The sequence below is a fragment of the Oreochromis aureus genome, linkage group 7 (assembly GCF_013358895.1).
Source record: "Oreochromis aureus strain Israel breed Guangdong linkage group 7, ZZ_aureus, whole genome shotgun sequence".
NCBI lineage: Eukaryota > Metazoa > Chordata > Actinopteri > Cichliformes > Cichlidae > Oreochromis > Oreochromis aureus.
The window spans coordinates 37,782,237-37,802,991 of record NC_052948.1 but is presented as its reverse complement, the minus strand read 5'-3'; the positions used below and the strand labels follow the sequence as shown (position 1 = coordinate 37,802,991).

Here is a 20,755-nt window from a genome sequence, read left to right as displayed (position 1 = left end):
AGCAAAATTATTGTATCTCTACAGTTTAAAAATGTAATAAGCTTTCTGCCTGCACAGAGTGGATAGTGAAACAAATGGAATCATCATAAATACATTATTATAAATTTGTTACTTTTTTTCCTCATTGCTTTATTATTGTAGCTCTAGTGATAAATAATAAGGGAAGGATTCTGGATCAACACCATGATGGAAACTTGTGCCCACAGTATATACAGTATTCTGAAGAAGGTCTAAAATGTCACTGTGTGTGCATGCATGTGTGTGTTTTATGTATATGGATTTTTGAATTATTACTCATAACATTGTCCAGACATGGCTGGTAAGGACATGAGGAGGAAACAGTAGGAGCTGTGTGAGGCTACTAAAGGCAGTGGATTCCTCAGCAGCTGGATTACAAAGAGCACAGGTAACATTAACACATGTACCAGTTGTTGGAGAGGTATTCCAGTATAAAAATAATAATAAGCACAACTGAAATGTTTTGCTTCTATAACATTTTTCTGTCATCATTTTATTATAGATTAAGTGTAAGAGTTGTTAAGTGTGGATAATTAAATAATAGTAACAATAATAATAATAATAATAATAATGGATTGGATTTCATATAGCGCTTTTAAGGCACCCAAAGCGCTTTACAATGCCACTATTCATTCACTCTCACATTCACGCACTGGTGTGTATTGCAATAGTGTATTGCAATAGCAAGTTATGCCTTGTTCTCAGATGGACAGCAAGTGGAGAGTGATAGATGAAATGAGGGGATGGAAGGAGGAAGAGAGGCAAAGAGTGATTCACAGGCAGGGTCTAGTTTATTTCTCAGTTTTTTGTTGCCTTGTGGTTCCAAGTGCTGTCACCAATCTTTGCATTTTGTTATTATCTCATGACACTTGTTTAATCAGCTACCATCTCTCCTATGGACTTTTTAATGTCTACAGTCTCAGATCAACACAGCCCTGCCCTCCAGCACTATCAGCAGCAGGAGCAGCAGCAACCCCTCAATAGCAACATTGTACCCATCAGGTAAAACATAGGCTACGTTTGCTTTGCCTCACAACAGTGATATAGTATGATGCGATCCCATATTAGATTCTTGATGAATGTGTGTTGTTGTTATTCAGCCTGGTTCAATGTGCCCTTTTTTAGCTTTGAGCACCCGCCCCTATAAACGTCTCTGCACGGCCCTGTCACATACAACAATTCATTATACTTCAATTAATGTGTCTCTCTTTCTTTCAACTATATGACATTACATAAGAACTATAATCTAATTGGACTATGTTTAGACACAGGTTTACAGTTCTGTAAGAAAAACAAAGTGAAAGTTACTTTTAACTCTTGCTAATGAAGAGTACTGTGACATGGGGGAAAAGCTACACTAGTTTATTTACCGGTCAGTAAGGGCAAGTATTCTTATCTTAATGTAATTACTATTTTCTGACTGTTACAATGAAAATGAAGAATTATACCTTTTCAAGCATGGCATAAGTACATGTGTCTGTAGGTACTAGAGTTAGGCTCAAAAATGTTTGGGCTCTTACAATATTTTCAGATTTTTAGCTTTGTATGGCAACACAATATATCTGAAATGAAGATGCATGTCAGTACTGTTTATTGCATAATGCACTGAGACTTGTAGCTGGACTAATAAAAATAAAATGTTCCTTTTTAATATATCCTTATTGTCTCAGACAAAGTCTGTCTGAAGTGTTGATATCACAGACCTGCCCTTTTGTCTAGAGCACTGTTGGGTTTTTTTAAGCATTGTGTGCATTTTTGTTTTCTTCAAAGTAATTGTCAAGATATATTTTAACATATGGCCAGGGACTACAGAGGATAATTGTACTCCCATAATCAGCTCTGGCTCATTTACAGCTGACAAACCATTAATAACAGAAAACATCTGCACAAGAACTTAAAAGTCATATGTATGTATGCACATTTTTGGTTGCACACATTCACTTACAGGAGAATGGTGATGACACACAAACCAGCAGAAGAAGCCTCTCTGGCATACTTGGCAGTCGACCCCTTGCAGGCACACAGTTGATGTTGAGGATAAGGGTACACGTGTCCTGGTGAGACTGCGAATAGCATCTTAATGTCTTCTAGTCCTCCCTGGGGTACCTAAGAAATCCCCCTCATCTTTACAAATGGAGGAGCCAGGATTGTGTGCCAAATAACCAGAGCATAGTTATAGCCTTGTAGTCCATAAGGAGACTGATGTGACAGCCATGAAGGTAATAAAACCATTCAACCTAAAGCTGCAGATCCTTCTCATTTTATGTTGCAGTGTGTCAGGAAATTCTTCTACAGTTATATAAGAGGCAATGACAGGCTTGTACCTAGCCTTTTCTGATGTGTCACCTGCTCATGTACCAGAAAAAGAAAACATAATAACTCTATTTGTAGTATATGATGTATGGCATACTTCTCAAGCTGTAACCATGATCAGATAACAAATGAATAAATACTTGGCTAATAAGCATGATTTCAGACTAGCAGTAGCAGATAAAAGGCAGTAGAATATGTTGCTATCACTCATTCTGTAGTACAAACTGAACAGTACAAGATTTTGAGTGGCAGTTAGTACAGTATTGCACGGAGTAAGGTTTTTTTATTTGTTTAAATACTAATAAGCGTGAAGTGACCAGTGCAGAGTTTACAATGTACTTGTAAAACTGTAGGACAGCTTCTGAGTGCATCCTGTGAAGTGTGGTATGTGCGTTTATGTGTTGTGGTTGAGGTGTCGTATGGCTTGATGGTAAAAACTGTTTTTAAGTCTTGTAGTCCGAGCAGACAGACTCCTGTAACGTCTGCCAGATGGTAACAAGGAGAACAGCTGATGTGCTGGGTGGCTGTGGTCCTTGATGATGCTGTGTGCTTTGCGGAGGCACCTTTGAAGATAGATGTCCTGAATAGCAGGAAGCCTCATGCCAGTGATGTGCTCTGCTGCCTTCACCACCCTTTGTAGTGATTTACGGCTGCTGGCAGAGCAGCTTTCGTACCAAACTGTAATGCTGCTCGTCAGCAAGCTCTCGATCGCACATCTGTAGAAATTTGAGGTGATGTTAGCGTTCATGCCAAACTTCCTCAGCCTCCTCAGGAAGTAGAGTCGCTGGCAAGCTTTCCTGATAGCAGTGTCTGTGTGAAGGGTCCAGGAGAGATCCTCGGTGATGTTGACTCCAAGGAATTTGAAGTTGCTGACCCTTTCAACCTTGACACCGTTGATGTGGATGCGCTGGTGTTTCCTGACTGGTCGTTTCCGGTACTCCACTATCATTTCTCTAGTTTTGCTGATGGTGAGAGACAGGTTATTTTCCAGGCACTACTTGTACAGTCCCATCACCTCCTCTCTATAGGCTGTCTCATCATTGTCTGTGATGAGGCCTATGATGGTTGTGTCATCTGCAAACTTGATAATGGTGTTGGACTTATGTTTAGCAACACAGTCGTGTGTAAACAGGGAATAAAGGAGGGGGCTAAGCACACAACCCTGTGGTGTTCCTGTGTTTAGGATGAGTGACGAGGAGGTGTGCTTACCAAATCTCACCACCTGGGGCCTGTTTGTGAGGAAGTTTAGAATCCATCTGCAGATTGGTGTTTGTAACCCAAAGTCGACGAGCTTCGAGGCAAGTTTTAGAGGGGATGATGGTGTTAAAAGCTGAGCTGTAGTCAATGAAGAGCATTCTTGCATATGTATTCCTGTTTTCCAGGTGAGTGAGGGCGGTGTGCATTGTCAGGGCGATGGCATCCTCTGTGGCTCTGTTTGTCCATTAGGCAAACTGAAGACAGTCGGTTGCTTTTATTGACAAAAATGTATCTCTGTGGCACAATCTTAAATACCAAAGACCAATATTTCCCACAATATTTGTGCATGCTGTGAAGCTTCAGTTCACCATAAAATATGGCATGGTGTGAAACTGGCACTAGTATATCATGCTGACTTCAGCTTAGTCTCACTTTGCCAACTCAAAGCCTCACCATCTGTTATGGTCTGTTACATTAGGGCCCATTAACTTTTGTTCCTTTTAGTCCTGTCCTATTAATATATGTACTCAAGTGTTTGTGTGTGTGTTTTTTTTTAAATATGCTGTGTTTTAAACTCAAATCTTTATGTTTTGTACAAAAATTTCTCTTTTCATTCTAAATTGAGCTTGATCCCAAAGCTCAGTTTGCTCACCAATGTTGCGTCAGAAAAAAACAAAAGTCCTTGGGCTGTGTGTACCAAGACGGTCTATACCATGTTAAAAAAGGAAACCTTTCCATTTGATGCAAGACCAAGCACCAGGCAGTTAGACAGTCAGCCTGCCAGGCATGCATGGGGGTGTCAATGGAAGAAAAACAAAGGGAAAGGGATCTGCTGTTACAGCTTTTCCCTTAAAGCTCGTTAATCCCAATTTAGCTGTCACAGGGATGAGGTAGGTGTGAGTTTGTGTGGCTGCGAGTATAGCTGTGTGTGTGTGTGTGTGTGTGTGTGTGTGTGAGAGAGAGAGAGAGAGAGACAGACAGACAGACAGATAGACAGACAGGAAAGAGAGGGAGAGCATCATAGAGACCATGCAAAGCAGAGAATAAAGTCTTCTTGGAGCCTCACAACCTTGCTTCATGAGCTGTCACATCACCCAGCCAATTAGCCTGATGGCCAACGACAAGTTAATTTCCACCATCTACTATCAGCGCTCTGTTTTTGGTAGCGCTCGTTTGAATGGGGTTTAAGGCAGTCTTTCAAAAGCATTGTGCAGATCAGTGGTTAGAAATGGTAATGCGAATGTTTATCTTCTCATCTCACTTGGAGAAAGAGAAAGAAATCCCAGATTTATTAAGTTCTAAAATTTTATCAAGTCAGCACACATGACCCTGATTGCTGACAATAACACAGCTTCTAATGGTGAGACTACTAATACATGTTTTATATTACTTGACAGTACACTGAAACAGTGAATAACAAATTTTTTTGCTTTTTTTTTTTAACTCAATATTCATTTCTAATCACACCATGAAATAGGAAAACTGTACAACAGTATAACAATAGATTATTGATGTATTGTTGTAAGATTTTGTTTAAAACCCCTACTTGTCTTCACTGCAAACTATGGACATGGTATATGTGAAAAGTCAGTTACATGTGAAATTCAACTAGAAGGTGGTAATGATGATTAAAAGATAGTGATTGACTGTTAATGTTCACATAATGCACAAGCTTAAATATCTTTTGAGATGCAATCACTTATCTAAATGGATTAAAATATATTAATTACGACCGAATCTAAAGAAGCTGGGCCACTGTGAAAAAGAAGTATGTATAAACCTCACAGCATTAAATCCAAACAATTGCTTTTACTTTCATCGCTGTTACAAACAGCTGATGATAAGAGGGGAGTAAATTACAGTAGAATCACACCGGAACACTTACAAACATATATCATGATAGAAAGAGACTTCAACCCAGCCATGGGGCCCACAACCCATTGTATTCCTTGTGCTGTTTCCAAACCTCAGGCATAAAATCGAACATGTGGATCATCAAGAATGGGATTTACATACTAGATTGGTCGGTCTGGGTTAACAACGACCACTTCTGGTTCTGTTGGATACCAAGGAGCTGGTGGACACAGGCAGAAGGAAGCCATGAGTGAGGAGGTGAGAGTAGGCACTTTAAATGTAGTGACTATGACTGGTAAAGAGGGAGAGTTGGCTGATACAATGGAGAGAAGGAAGGTTGATATATTGTGTCTGCAGTAGACAAGGTGGAAGGGATGCAAGGGCAGGAGGACTCGAGGTGGATTCAAACTGTTCTTACCATAGTGTAGATAGGAACACAAATGGAGTATCCCCAGGGGGAGATAGGGTGGTGGAAAGAGGAAGTAGAGGAAAGTATTTAAAGGAAGAGGTTGGCAAAGAACATAGACAGGATGACTCTGAGGCTATCCATACAGCAAAGAGAGAGGTGGCAGAAGAAAAGGAAAATGCTTTTATTGAGATGTATGTGGAGCTAAACGCTAAGTGAGGGACTTGTATCAATTGGCTATCCAGAGAGATTGAGCTGGAAAGGATGTGCAGCAGGTTTGGATGATTAAGAGTAGAGATAAAAATGTCCTAACAAGTGAAGAACATGTGTTGAGAAGATGTAAGGAGGACTTTGAGGAGCTGATGAATGTCAAAAATGAGAGAGAGGAGGACAGATGGAGGACAGTTAGTGAATCAGGAAGTGCACAGAGTTAGTAAGAAAGGAGTGAGGGTAGTAGAATTAGAATGGAAAAACGGCTGGTTCAGATGTCTTGGAAAATGGACAGTGGACTTTTTGACCAGCTGATGACCCACATCATAGAGGCTATGTGTATGAGTATATAAAAGTCAGGGGTTCGACTCCTACTACTCCTACTAGAAGATGTGAATGCAGCATTACGGACAATCCCTACCACGACCATCACCGAAACTAATCAGCTGATCTATACCATGGCAGCAGTGATTACAGAGATGCTTGGCAACAAGATTAACAGCAACAAGGAGCAGCACCCTCCATGGAGAAGGTGACTAAAGGCCAAGATCAACTCAGGGAAGTTGCATACTTTTCCTCCTCAGCAACCTCCTTGAGCAGGATCCAGTAACCATCATAGTGGCAGACATCCAAGAAAGAGTATGTAGAATGAACAGTCTGACAGCACCAGGCCCTGACATGAGTCCCACCTACTGGCTGAAGAAGCTGACTGCACTCCATGAGCGCATGGCATCTCGATATCAGCTACTTCTTCTATCTGCTAGTAGTACATGCTGTGCAGGGGCCTGTCCTCTGTGATGGTTCCTCCTCTTACTCTTCTTATTCCTCAGGTTTCAGCTGCCTGAGGTATTTACTAAACACATGATCAGTTGTGGTCATCTTCCTGATGTACTCATAGATATCTGTTGTTTCATCCTGGATAGTGGTTCTGACACTCACTAGTCCTCAGCCTCCTTCATTCCACTTAGCGTACAGGCTCAGGGCGTTGGACTTGGGGTGAAACCCTCCATGCATGGTGAGGAGCTTTCTTGTCTTTATGTCACTGGCTTCTCCTTCTTTAGCCAGCTTATTATCCAGCAGGATATCTGAAAGTGCTTAGGTGTACTCTCCAGGTATTTGGTGGTTGCTTTCCTAGCTAAATATTTTGTGTTGATTTCTTTATAATTTGATTCTCAGTTTTAGTTATTGCTACCTTTTGAAAATCCAGTTCCTGTGTGTGGTTACATGTGTAGTTTATAATTCCTTGAGATTCTGCCTCCCCTGTGTTATCTTGTAACTTATTTAGTCTCCATCTCTTTATTTTGTGTTATCCTGTTATGTCATTTCCTATTTTATTTTGGTAGTCACGTTTCTCTTTAATTTTACTTTTGTGTCAGTACCCTAATTAGTTTTACCTGTGCCTATAGTTCTCACTCAGTTGGCTGATATTCATTGTTTGAATGTGTCTTAATCTCCTCCTATCAAGTGTACCTTGTGCTTTGGAGTTTTGGATTCTACTGGGAACTTTCTGTGTTGAATTATGATGGACATCCCACTTAATTGTCACGTCCGGTGTGGCAGACGTGTGGAATTGGAGATAGGACCCAAAATGCGGCAGCTCTGGTGCAGATGAGTATTTATTTAACAAAAGAAAATACAAACAGCAATGGCGCGGGTGAAGGTGAAACAGGAAAACCTAAACTGAGCAAACTAACAAAACAAACCCGAAACGTAGATGCAGGGAGGCCGGATGGAGAGACGCAGGGAGGCCGGAGCAAAACAAAACAGGTGCACTAGAAGGTAATAAACAAAACACGAGTCCCAAAACCACAAGAAAAGAAACACACCAGAGCACAAGAAAACAAAGTCCAAAACAGAATAGTTCAGGGGGTCGGCCCGGGGGCCGACAGCACCGGAGCCCAAACAGTTCAGGGGGCCAGCCGTGTGGAAGGCAGCGGCGTCGTCGTTGGCAAAGGAGCTGGTCCGGGGGCCGGCCGTGCGGAAGGCAACGGTGGCGACTCAGGCGAAGGGAGTCTGGGGGCCGCCCACGATGGCGATGGCGCCTGGCCAGTGGCTAGTAAGCTGCAGACCCAGACACGGAGGCTGCAGCTGGCGAGGGTGAAGACACGGAGGCTGCAGCTGGCGAGGGTGAAGACACGGAGGCTGCAGCTGGCGAGGGTGAAGACACGGAGGCTGCAGCTGGCGAGGGTGAAGACACGGAGGCTGCAGCTGGCGAGGGTGAAGACACGGAGGCTGCAGCTGGCGAGGGTGAAGACACGGAGGCTGCAGCTGGTGACGGCGTGGAAGCCGGAGATGGAGGCGCTGCGGGCGACGGCGTGGAAGCCGGAGAAGGAGGCGCTGCGGGCGACGGCGTGGAAGCCGGAGAAGGAGGCGCTGCGGGCTGGACGGATCCCTTGGCCCCTCCAGCGGAGACAGGAGACAAAGGCTGGAGCGGTCCCACGGACCCTCCAGCAGAAGCCATCACAAAGCCAGCAAGCATGGAGTCCACTAGCTGACACAAAGGCGACTGGCAATGCACTGAGCACTGGCTCTGCCCAGGCAACGCTGACGTGGTGCAGTTCTCAGGTGGCTGCTTAAACTTCAGGGGTCTAGAATCAGCTGGGGACTGAGACCTAGCCTCTGGGGAAGCCCTGGAGTGGCAAACTGTGCCAATGGCAGCTAAACCATGAAAAGCACCTTGAGTAGAAATAAGTCTTTCTCCCTGCATGGAGTGAATGAGTGAAACTAGTGATACTGGAGCGTGAATTACAGGCGACACTGGAGGCGCTAGAGCGTGAACTACAGGCGACACTGGAGGCGCTAGAGCGTGAACTACAGGCGACACTGGAGGCGCTAGAGCGTGAACTACAGGCGACACTGGAGGCGCTAGAGCGTGAACTACAGGCGACACTGGAGACTGAGCTACAGGTGACACTGGAGGCACAGGGGCCTGAGCTGAAGGTGTGTGAGCGGCTGCCACTGGTAACTGAGCTGAAGGTGTGTGAGCGGCTGCCACTGGTAACTGAGCTGAAGGTAGCTGAGCAGGCAATAAGCAGTTCGTACTGCTATCCGCTGCACAAAACACAGCCCCTGAATGAACAGTCACGTAGTCCGAAAAAGAGTCCTCACTCACCACAGCCGGCGAATTAGAAGTCCGAACGTCCAGCTGTGGGGTGGCGTGCCAGCGGCGCGATCGACGTTTCCTCCCCGCAGACGGCTCCGACGGGCCGGGCAAGATCACATCCGGCGAGTCAGGCAGCGAGGCAGGAGTGGCTGAGAGAAGGTGAGGTGTGTGCTGGAGAAAAGCCTGCATGGTCGGAGGAAGCGACTTCAGAAACCATGGCAGGCCAGAAAAGAGCCGTTGTAGCCGGCTTTCCACTGCACGGCGAAGCTCCTCCGGAGGGTTCTCTAGCCACAGCCCGAGGAGAATCTCCACATTATACGTAATGTCGTCCCGGAGCTCCTCGGACGGATTTACTGCCGCTGGGTCCATGGTGGCTGGTTCGTACTGTCACATCCGGTGTGGCAGACGTGTGGAATTGGAGATAGGACCCAAAATGCGGCAGCTCTGGTGCAAATGAGTATTTATTTAACAAAAGAAAATACAAACAGCAATGGCGCGGGTGAAGGTGAAACAGGAAAATCTAAACTGAGCAAACTAACAAAACAAACCCGAAACGTAGATGCAGGGAGGACTGATGGAGAGACGCAGGGAGGCCGAGGTAAACAACACAGACGAACCAGCGACAACTACAACAGAAGACATGACTTAAATACACCCAGAGAAACACAGGGAGATTGCACACAGGTGGAGGACACAGCTGGGAATGATTAACATGACAAGACCAGGGAGGCAAACTGAAAACACTCACATAAGACGCAGGCCTTCACAATAAAACAGGAACTTACACATGCAAGGACACAGACTAAGAAACGCAGACTTGACACAGGAACACACGGGCAGCACAGAGTAAACACTAAACAGAGGAAGAACAGAACCAAAATCACAATAATAGAAAACACAAAACGCTGGGTCAAAAGGACCCAGGATCATGACATTAATAAATGTTTATTTTGTTGTTCATTTATGTTTTTCTGTGAATCCCGCATTTAGGTCTTTTTGGCCAGTGCCTGAGGGTGCCATTATTTAACAAAAACTAAATGATTCTGTAGGTGGTGGAACTACTTTTAGCACCAGTAACTTAAAGGAGTCATTTTTTGTATGACTTTATGAGCATCTCACTCCACATGTGGAAGAATTTTGACCCATTTTCACTTTGAATAAGAGAATCATAAAATCGATTTAAATCATTATGGCAGTTATGTTAAACAAAGAACATCTTCTTCTTCCCTTTCTCTCTCTGTCCCCTCCACCCGTCTTGCCACCATGGGGAGCAGGGCTTTCTGCTGCTCTGCTCCTCGACTCTGGAATTCCCTACCTCCTGATTTAAGAAATATGGCCTGTATTTATATAGCGCTTTCTAGTCCCTAAGGACCCCAAAGCGCTTTACATATCCAGTCATTCACCCATTCACACACACTGGTGATGGCAAGCTACATTGTAGCCACAGCCACCCTGGGGCGCACTGACAGAGGCGAGGCTGCCGGACACTGGCGCCACCGGGCCCTCTGACCACCACCAGTAGGCAACGGGTGAAGTGTCTTGCCCAAGGACACAACGACCGAGACTGTCCGAGCCGGGGCTCGAACCGGTAACCTTCCGATTACAAGGCGAACTCCCAACTCTTGAGCCACGATCGCCCCATATCTCTTCCTTCTCTCTCTTTAAGTCCCAACTCAAAACTCACTTGTACAAAGTAGCTTATACCACATAACCTCTCCACTCTGCTATTTTAAATTTGTTTATGTCTTATACTTTTATGATTGTGTAAACTGCTTGCTTTTATGTTGCTTTTTATTCTACTGTGTACAGTGACCTTGAGTGTTTTGAAAGGCGCTTTCAAATAAAATGTATTATTACTATTATAATATTGTATGAAAGACGCTTTCTCCCAAAACAGGTGACGCAAACCCAAAATATTCAAAATATGCTACAGACAACTATTATGATGGAAGTCTTTTTTTACCCAAAGACAAATTTTTAAAAAATTTTGCAGACCACAGCACGAAAGCATGAATATTGAACAATATGCAAGGGCTCAATATGCAATATTTTTACAACAATAATACTGTCTAATGCAGGTTTTCATCTTCTTCCTGTCTTCTTCCTAACTCATTCTCTCCCTGTCTATCTGCCTCACAATCTCTTCGTCCTTTTTCTACTTTTAGTGTCTCTCACCAGTAACACATCCCCGCTCCTGGATGAGTGTTGAAACAATAATAGCGCTCAGAGTTGAGCTCAGAGAGGTTTTCTAGGAAGAAAACATTTTGGGGGATTTGTCCACATTAAAAAATGTAAATTTAAATGTAAAAAAAAAAAAAATGTTATTGGAAAAAAATAATCACAATAATAAAGCTGATAAATTTCTCAAGACAGCCACACGTTAATCTGCTCTGAATACATACAGTAAACAAGAAGCTATATATTTGAAGAAATTTTACTGAATCCTGTTATGCTTGTCACTTTAACAAACCAGTGTTAGAAATCCATATCCATTCCTTCTCTTGTCAACGATGCTTGTTAAACTCCGTCTCCTCTGAACAACTCCCTTTGGTGACATTTTGCATTGATCATTTACATTCACTTGCAGTATTCAGTGCAACTGCAGAAAAGGACGTTTTAAGTCTTTCAATACCGTTTGTTACACTAATCTGATCAGATCAACCACATCTACCTCTGCAATATGCCTAAATTCGTTCAACTGTTAACGTTTGCTTTGTTCGCCATGCTTTTTTGTGTGGTGCAACTCTTAGATTTACCAAATACTTTCTCCTGTGTATGTACCTGCTAATTAGCACACTATAATTGACTGCTGTACTTGTCATATTTTCCTTTATTTCGCAGATTCCTAGTTTTCTTTCTCTAGTGCTCCTTTTTTTTTTCAGCTCATGTGCCTCATTGATTTCCTTGTGGACATTTGCAATATTCCAAATGCCCTTTAAAATATCTGCATGCAACGTGTACTTCACAAAGAGGCATCTTGAGACCACCATGTCTCCAATGAATATTGTGATTATTTATTTATTTATTACAGTGGTATAATGTCTTTATTTAACTTCTTGTGCATTATTATTTTAACCATTTAACAAATTCCTTAACTGCTTTGACAATTCAGTTCACATTTTTCCAGTGTAGTCCATAAAACTCACCTAAATTCAATACTGCCTTTCTTTTAACATATCTACTTTAATGCAGTCTCCATTTAGATTGAGTTTTGTCACAAAAGCTGAGTGCTCAGTGGTTCAACTAATAATTCCATCAGTCATTAAATATTAAGCGAATGAAACAAGTGTCCCGAGTTGTAAAATGTGATAAAGGAGTGGAGCAGCTCTAGGGGTGTCTAATGAAATGTAATATTTCTATAATAGTGTTTTGAGTGATATTTTCATTATTCCATAATGGCATTGGAAATTCTCAGGAGTTGGTAATTAGCCCCCTACCAGTTTAATAATTCTGTCTTCCCATCTTTCCTGTTTCTCTGACTCTTTTCTCTAAATGTCATTGTTCACCACATCATTCTTACTTTGGGAAATGAAAACCCCTTTAAGCATTTTTTTTCCACAGCATCTGTGATTTTTGGCAAGACTGTGCATTCATGAACAACCAGCCAATTTCCCCTGGATATAAAGACACCCCCCCCCCACCCAAACAATAGTAGATATAGTAGATTCCTTAAGCATGCTTTGCCAAAGGTTTGTGGTTTAAGTAATATAAAGGTGAGGATGCCAAAAATTAATATATAGTTGTGTTGTTGAATTTTAGTTGTGAAAGGCAATATAGCTAAATATAGTTTAGTATTGCATGGAAGATGTTTTAAAATATAATTTGTAGTCAACTTACAATATATTATTATGTTCAGGCTGTAGTCTCCATTTAAAGCAGAAAAAACTGTGTTGTTGGTGACATTCATAATGAATAACACCCACAGATACCTCACAGACAAGCTTTTAAAGTCTCAGTTACACTACAGGAGGGTTCTAGATCAGTTCCAGATCTGACTGGCAAACACTGGCTTAAGGCTGAACTCAACTTTATTAGGGAAAGCTTGAAGCCTACAAGTTAAAACCCTCCAGCAGGTTAAATAAAAGCTTGAAGGAGCCAGCAACATTACTGAACATAAAACAATGAGGTATTTTGCTATCATTTGCCTGAGTCTGTTATCATTTCAGAACATGGTCCAGGAGATAACAAATGTAGCAGCAGCAGCTATAACAAAGTAATTTTTATCCCACTGAAAAGGTGACTTTTTTGCTTTTTAAGGTTTTTCGAAATTCTAATATGAATCTGTATGCACCCTTCATTTATTTACACATTTTGCTAATGCAAAATGTGTACTGTTTTGACCTTGTGAGTATGTATGTGTATGCATGTGTTTAATTGCAAAGGATAAAGAATAAATAAAGTTTCTACGCTGCGGAACCTTGCAATCATTTGTTAACAAGATACACTATATTGCTAAAAGTATTTACTCACACATTGACCATCGTTGAATTTGGGTGTTCCAATCACTTTCATGGTCACAGGTGCATAAATTCAAGCACACAGGCATGTAGACTGCTTATACAAACACTTATGGAAAAGTGGGTCACTCTCAAGAGCACAGTGAATTCCAGCGTAGTACTGTGATATGATGTCCAAACTTGAAATTTCCTCACTACGAAATATTCCAGAGTCATCTGTTAGTGGTATTATAACTGCATAGAGTCATGACCTCAACCTGAAAGAACACCTTTAGGATGACTTAGAAAAGTGAGCCAGGCCTTCTCATCCATCATCAGTCTCTTACCTCACAAATTCACTCCTGGAAGATTGGTCAAAGAAACTGATCCAGAAACACATTCTTAATCCTTCTGGAAAGCCTTCCTAGAAGAGTTGAAGCTGTTAAAGCTGCAAGCGTGGGCTGACATCATATTAAACACATGAATTAAGAAAGGGATTTCACTCAAGTTTATATGCGTGTGGACTGTTGTAATTCTTTATTATGTGGTTGCCATAAAACCTTCTTTTGAAGGCTTCACTTGATCCAAAATGCCACAGTGCGAGTACTAACAGGGACTATAAAGAGAGACCATATTTTTCCCATATTATTAGATTACTTTGAATTATTTGGCTGAATCAGAATACAGGTTTATTTGTGGTTCACGGAGTTTCAAAAACTAAAATAGGTGGTAGAGCTTTTGACCATTAAGCCTCTCTCCAGAAGAATTAATTAAGGAAAACACAATGATGCTGCCTCTTCTTTATAGATTAATATTTTCCACTTGATGACGTTCTGGTTAAGGTTTAAATCAGTTTTCGGGTTTATTTTAATTTCACTCTTTATTTCTCAGTGGCCTTTCACAAACATTGATCTTATAAGAGAAAAGATACATTAAACCAGATTTAGCTACTAGCTAATTTCAGTCTGTAGCCCCAAATAAGTACATGCAATATTAAATAAACTATACAGTTTAATATATATCCAACATTCAAGATAATAATACAGTCAAATATGTAATGCCCAACCCAACTTTACCAACAAAACACATGCTGTACATATTTTAAACCACTCTTATTCATACACACCTCAAATTCAAAGCTATCAAATACTTGTCTTGATAGAGTGCAAGATGGACCCAAAAGGCAGACTTGGAGCTAGTTATTGTTTGCTTAGCTTTAGTAAGTTTAGTAAGTAAGTTAGTAAGGGAAGTTTTTGACAGATGTGATACTGGAACAAGGGAGCATTAACTCTGAGAAAATCACAGGGAGAGACTGGAAGTTAGCCAGGTTTCCAAACAGGAAAGGGTAATAATCACAGGTTGTCAGATTTGATCTTACTTGTAATTGCAGACAAACAGGACGAGGAAGGGTGTTGAGCCTGCAGGAGTGTTCCAGAATGCTGGCAGGTGGAGATCGGGCAGGCAGAGCGAGGAGAAGCAGGTGGAGGCCATGGCTGCTATGGAGGAACTGGCTGGTTGCTGACTTCCAAAGGGTGAACAACCAAGAGAAGGTACGTTTACTGCCAAATAGCCAAGATTCCACAAGGGCATCCAGGTAACAAATTAAGGAACACAAAGTACAAGTTAATCCAGCAAAAACTGTGAGATCTACAACAATCCAGCAGTAGGGATGGGTATCGAAACCCGGTTCTTGTTGAGAACCGGTTCCCACTGTTTCAATTCGTTGGAATTGTTTGCCACTTTTGCAAACGATTCCAAGGAATTGGAAGCGTCATTTACCTGGCAGGAAACAGGGCGCCTAAGCAGCTCAAACGCTCAAAAGTTTGGTTATACTTTACAAGAATGGATGACAACAGGGCAACTTGCAATACTTGCAAAGTAGATATTTAATTTAAAGGAGGAAACACTACGAATATGCAAAAGCATTTGCTCACAAAACACGCGATAACCTTAAATGAATGTTGTGTTTTTAATTCGGCTCTGGACTCATGAATCTCAACCCAGCAGCAGCGGTAACGTTTGCACGTCCTCTCCCGTTAATGCGGCAGGTAAATAATCAGCTAACAGTGCATATTATGTTAGCGCGATCTGCCTTATTACAAAACCTGCCATTACTGTGCGCTGCATTTAGGTGACCATGATGAGGCAGACAGACAGAGTCTGGCTTGCCTCAGATGCTGGCAGTTCTCGCTGCAGTCTACCGGTAGCGTCTCCTTTCAGGCCAGGATAGACGAATGTCACCGAGCAGTGACTAAGTTTGTGGTAAAAGCTTTGCACCCATTTGCCACAGCAGATGCCCCCGATTTTCGGTAAGTGAATGTGTTTAATTGTAGGCAGGGACATTACTGGATATTCTTGTGTAATTGCTACAGAATAATTTATGTTATACTTTGTTATTGCTACAGAAGAATATTTATTTTATTGTTTTACATTTACAATTTTTCTCCTGGGGACCTTGTGACACCACTTTGAAGAGCTGTAGGCTGTGAATCTCTTAAGATCTCACTGTTGGGTTTGTAAGGCCATGTTACTCCTAAATTTCTATCTTGTTCAAAGAGAAGATATAAAACAAAGTTCTAAGCCAATCGACCTTAGTGTTCTCCTTTTTAAAAAAAGAATCGGAATCGTGAAAATCTTATCAATACCCATCCTTATCCAGCAGTGGCCTGATCGTCACCGTAGTGATGAAGATGGTCTGGTGAGGAACTGTGGCACCATCTATCTAATACAGGGCTGGTTTGGGATGAAAAAAAAAAATCTTCCCTGGCATTTTATTTAATAACTAATTCCCAGATTGCCAGCCTAATATATACCTGAATGGCCAATGACATGATTTCCTCCAGGTATGAGAGGAGGGTAATCCACCAGGAAACTCCACCACCAGGTGCAGACCACAACCTGACCCATCCCAGCAACGCCACCTGACGAAAGACCTCCAAAAGTAGAACATAGATATGCAAAAAACCAAACTGCCCTGCCATGACAATACTGCATTGTCAATACTGTAAACTCTTTTAAAGACAAAAGGAACATCTGACCCAAACCACCCCATAGTTGGGCTGTTGGGCTGAAGACTCAAGCTCTGAGACTTCTCACAATGGTATGGGTGCTTATCTTTCCCTTTTCAGTTTCAGTACGGCAAAACTTTTCAGTGACTTGAGACACTGTTTTTATTTATTCATCTTGTTACTCAAGTTTAGCAGCAAATTGAATTTGTGCTATGCATGTCTGTCAACTACCTCAACTATTTGTTGTTTCATTCAAACAAAAACAAAACAGACCAAAAAAACCCCACTTCCTAGCTATATGAAAACAATTTACAAGAAATGGAGACAACCTTTAAACACTGAAATAATTGGGTTACCAGATTTACTGTAAAATGGTTCTGCATGTGTCATTCTACTGGACATCAGCTGCTAGTGGATGTCTTCTCTGCTTAACAGATCTCCCACCAGCTAATCAGACTACCAACTGAAAAACAACCTGATATCCGCTCCTGGCTGAGCCCACCTCTCAACCAACCACTTCACACCTCAATTCCAGCCATCTGTACAGCCTTACGATCTGTTAGAGGTATGCCGGAAATTCGGCAGATTTAACACCAGGAAGGCTCCAAGGCCACAGCAGGCCTTGTTCATGCTGTTTTTCTGCACTGTGCAGCACCATTATCACCATTTTATACTGGCATCCTCAATATATAGATTGCAGTATACTGACTCTGAAATGTAATATAATGCTATATCATAGTACAACTTTTTATGATGCCATTCACTATAAAACAAGAAAATAAATAAATACATTAATAAATAATAATAATAATAAAAAAAAAATCATGACTTAGACCTCAAAAGCCGCATATCAGCCTGACATCTCCGGTCCCCGAAAGACTTCAAAACCTCAAAACTGTAAAAAACCCTCAGCTGGATCCCCTGGAGTTCACAAACCGAGGTAACTGCCTGTGGATCATGCAAACAGCAGGAGCCTGCACTTCATCCTCTGGCATTGACAGTATATGACCGAATTTGTGGAGCTCTTACACTCCAAGGTTTCACTGCCAATGATATCAGTTTCTCACTATGTGCAGATTAGTGTTTCCTGACAAACACAATGCAATGCCACATGAGCGCCCCTCTGACTCTGGCTTTAAACACAAATGGTTCACTTTAAAATAAATGAAGTTCAAGTGGCATTACATCTTTGAGTGTGTGTGTCAACAGAGAGAAAAGGGGTTTTTGAGTGGTGGTGTAACATATTTCTTATCTAAAGGACTGGAGGTAAACAGAGTTGTATAATTCTTTGTATCATTATTTTGAAAAACTAGAAGATCACCATAATTCTGTAATAAAAAAACAAACAAACAAACTGAAAAGTTTTGTCATCCATTCACTTATTTATTTACTTATTTACCAAATTCTATAGCAAAGCACACAGCAAAAGCAGACAAACAAATAAAATACCCAGGATCAATGTACTCTATGATTTCAGATGAGAGTCTGCTGGCATATTTTGTATTCTCAACCTGCGAGTAAAGACAGATGCTTCCTAATTGCTCGAACACACTCTAATGATGCTGATGTTATTTACAGCTTAGTGATCCACTGCTTGTAATTATCGAAAACATGACCTCTACTCGTCCTTCACAGGGAATCGATGAATATAGTGTGGTGTATTGGAATCAGAATGCTAATACTGTGAAGTGTGTGGTGGAAAACTAAAGATGTTGTAGCGCTGGGTCACTGACATTTATTGATCAACATTTCAATTGAAATATTTATGATGCAATTAACACACAATGCATTCACTTTGGGCAGGACTTGTTTTACACAATTTATTGAAAAATAAAATAATATGGTGGAAAAGCAGGAAAATCACTGTTTAAACATGAAGAGAGAGGCAATGATGGTGCAGTGTTGGGCCAATAAGCAATGAATTGTGGAAATGTGTTTTTTTTCTTTCTTTGTCTTCTTTTTCCAGACATGCCACATCTTTTTAAAGAAAAGATGTGCTTAACAAAGATCACAATACATAATGCTACCAAAAGCAGAGAGGTCAAAGGTGCAGATGTTCATCACTTAAGTGGAAGCATTGACATTTGTATTGAAGCAATACTGTGATTCAAAGTGCTGATTCAACTTGAATTATGAAAGTAAAGGTTAGCTTTAGGACATTTATACCATCTATTTTTAATCAAAGATAATGGACTCTTATATAATGCTACATTAGTATGATGATAAGAAATATAAATAAAAGGGAATAAAACTTTATATCAAATTCTAATTCTAATGAATGTATTAAGCCTGAACAGCTGTTATGTAGAATACAAGCAGAGAAAACAAAAGGAATAAAGAATAGCTTTTGAGGTTGCACCGTCGATGAGCAACATTGCCTCTGCACCTAAACAGAAAAATGAGTTTAGTCAGGGGTTAAAGCAAGATTTGGCAGGTGTGCAAACCATAATACCTGTTATAGTGGTGGAGTGTGTGGAAAAGAGTCACTTAGTAATATGTCACAGTAATTCCTGTTGTGAGCTCCAGTAGATTTTCTGTGCAGGCTGTGATCAGCAGACTTGTGCTGCTGCTTTTTGTGGATTTTGGCAACTGAATCCAACAAGATATAAGCAGATCTTACATGAGCTATTACCACAATGCAGTAAAGTAACCCATTTAACCAAAAGTAAGCTTGGAATCTTCATGCAGTCTCTAAAAAAGACACAGTTAGTATGCTTCACTTTGTTTTTCAAGGTTTTCACAATATGGAAACAAACATAACTTCATCAACAGCGCTTGTATGGATCTAATATCTCTGCAAAAAATTAAGATATTACCTAAAAGCTTTAATTTTCCAGTCCATACCTCTAAAAATAATCTCGTGTTCCTCTCCCATTCTGTCTTTCTTACATCTTTATCCATCTCAGGAAGATTAAAACAGTCTTTTCTCTACCTAAGAAATATAGTACCTGTAGTTCTGTATAGTAAGAACTGCACAGAAAAAGTGTGTTTTCTGATATTCGATGAGCTATTGGAAATGCTGCATTTGAAATAACCTGCAACTTAAACAAAGTTACTCCTAAGCTACATGCTGATGTACCACGGCCACCATTTATGGAGATTTGCACCAAAAACCATTCTGAAATTTTCCGGGGCACTTCAACACCTGAGTATAGTACAGCAGATGGCTTTATTTATTTATTTGCTGCCTCTTGCATCTCTTCATGTGCAGTAAGCACCTGTGATGGCTATATCAATAGGACTGTATGTATTATTGTTCCCTTCATTTGGCCTGATGTTGAGAATCATTGCAGCAAAGTGAAATAACTACTCCTCTCAAATGCGTAAAACCTAAAGTAACAAGTCTGTTTTGACAACAAGAGTAGAAAATAGAGATATTTAGTCCTAAAGAGAACGATGGAAGAACAGTCATGATGTTTGTAAGAAAGCAAATATGCCACCTGACTTGAATTGATCATTTAATCCATCTATCCATCCATTTTCACCCGCTTATTTTTTTTTCAGGGAGGGATGGAGCCTATTCAAGCGACCACAGGGTGAGAGGTAGGGTACACTCTGGACAGGTCACCAGCCCAATGCAGGGCTAACACAGAGGGACAGAAATTCATTTGCAGAGAGAACCTGCAGGACCTTCTTGCTGTGAGGCAAGCACCAGGCCATGGTGATCATTTTAAGTAAAATAAATATATAAACAATTATATTTCATAACTCATCAAAATAAACTGTATAAACAGATATGGTTATAATGTAACACATACTGACAGCAGTACACAAGACTGTATCCCTTACAAAGGTCTTCATAGCACATCGAGTTATATATTTCACAGATTAGGCTATACAGTATTTTGAAGAACTGCTGATCAGGTGTCATGTCAGAGTATAATTGGCCTTTGACATTGCAGAAATTTGGCCAGTCAGTATTATGTAAAAAAAAGTAAATGCTACACTTGTACTGTACTGTGAAATGTAACATTAAATTAAAGTACATTAAAAAAATTACTGCACTCCATCCACACGAACCTGTTCAATGGCAAGTTACATGTATGTTTAACTAGTGCGGTGAGTCCAACAGATGATTTAACAGACCCGTTCTTATAAATATATGTTTGAAAATTACTGATAATTTTCTATTATCTACAGCATAAAATAGTCAGTTGCTACATATAATGGTGGGTGACATGCAGGAATTAGTAAGCCCACACATTTCATT

At 41.0% G+C, this 20,755-nt stretch overlaps 1 long non-coding RNA gene across 1 annotated transcript; it reads left to right on the top strand.

Annotated features, from left to right (window-relative positions):
* Nucleotides 1–957: 957 nt before the first annotated feature.
* On the top strand, nt 958–20,096 carry LOC120440844. The gene is made up of 3 exons (XR_005613561.1): nt 958–1,020; nt 14,928–15,087; nt 20,050–20,096. It is a non-coding gene; the product is annotated as an uncharacterized LOC120440844 (long non-coding RNA).
* The last annotated feature ends 659 nt before the right edge of the window (nt 20,097–20,755 follow it).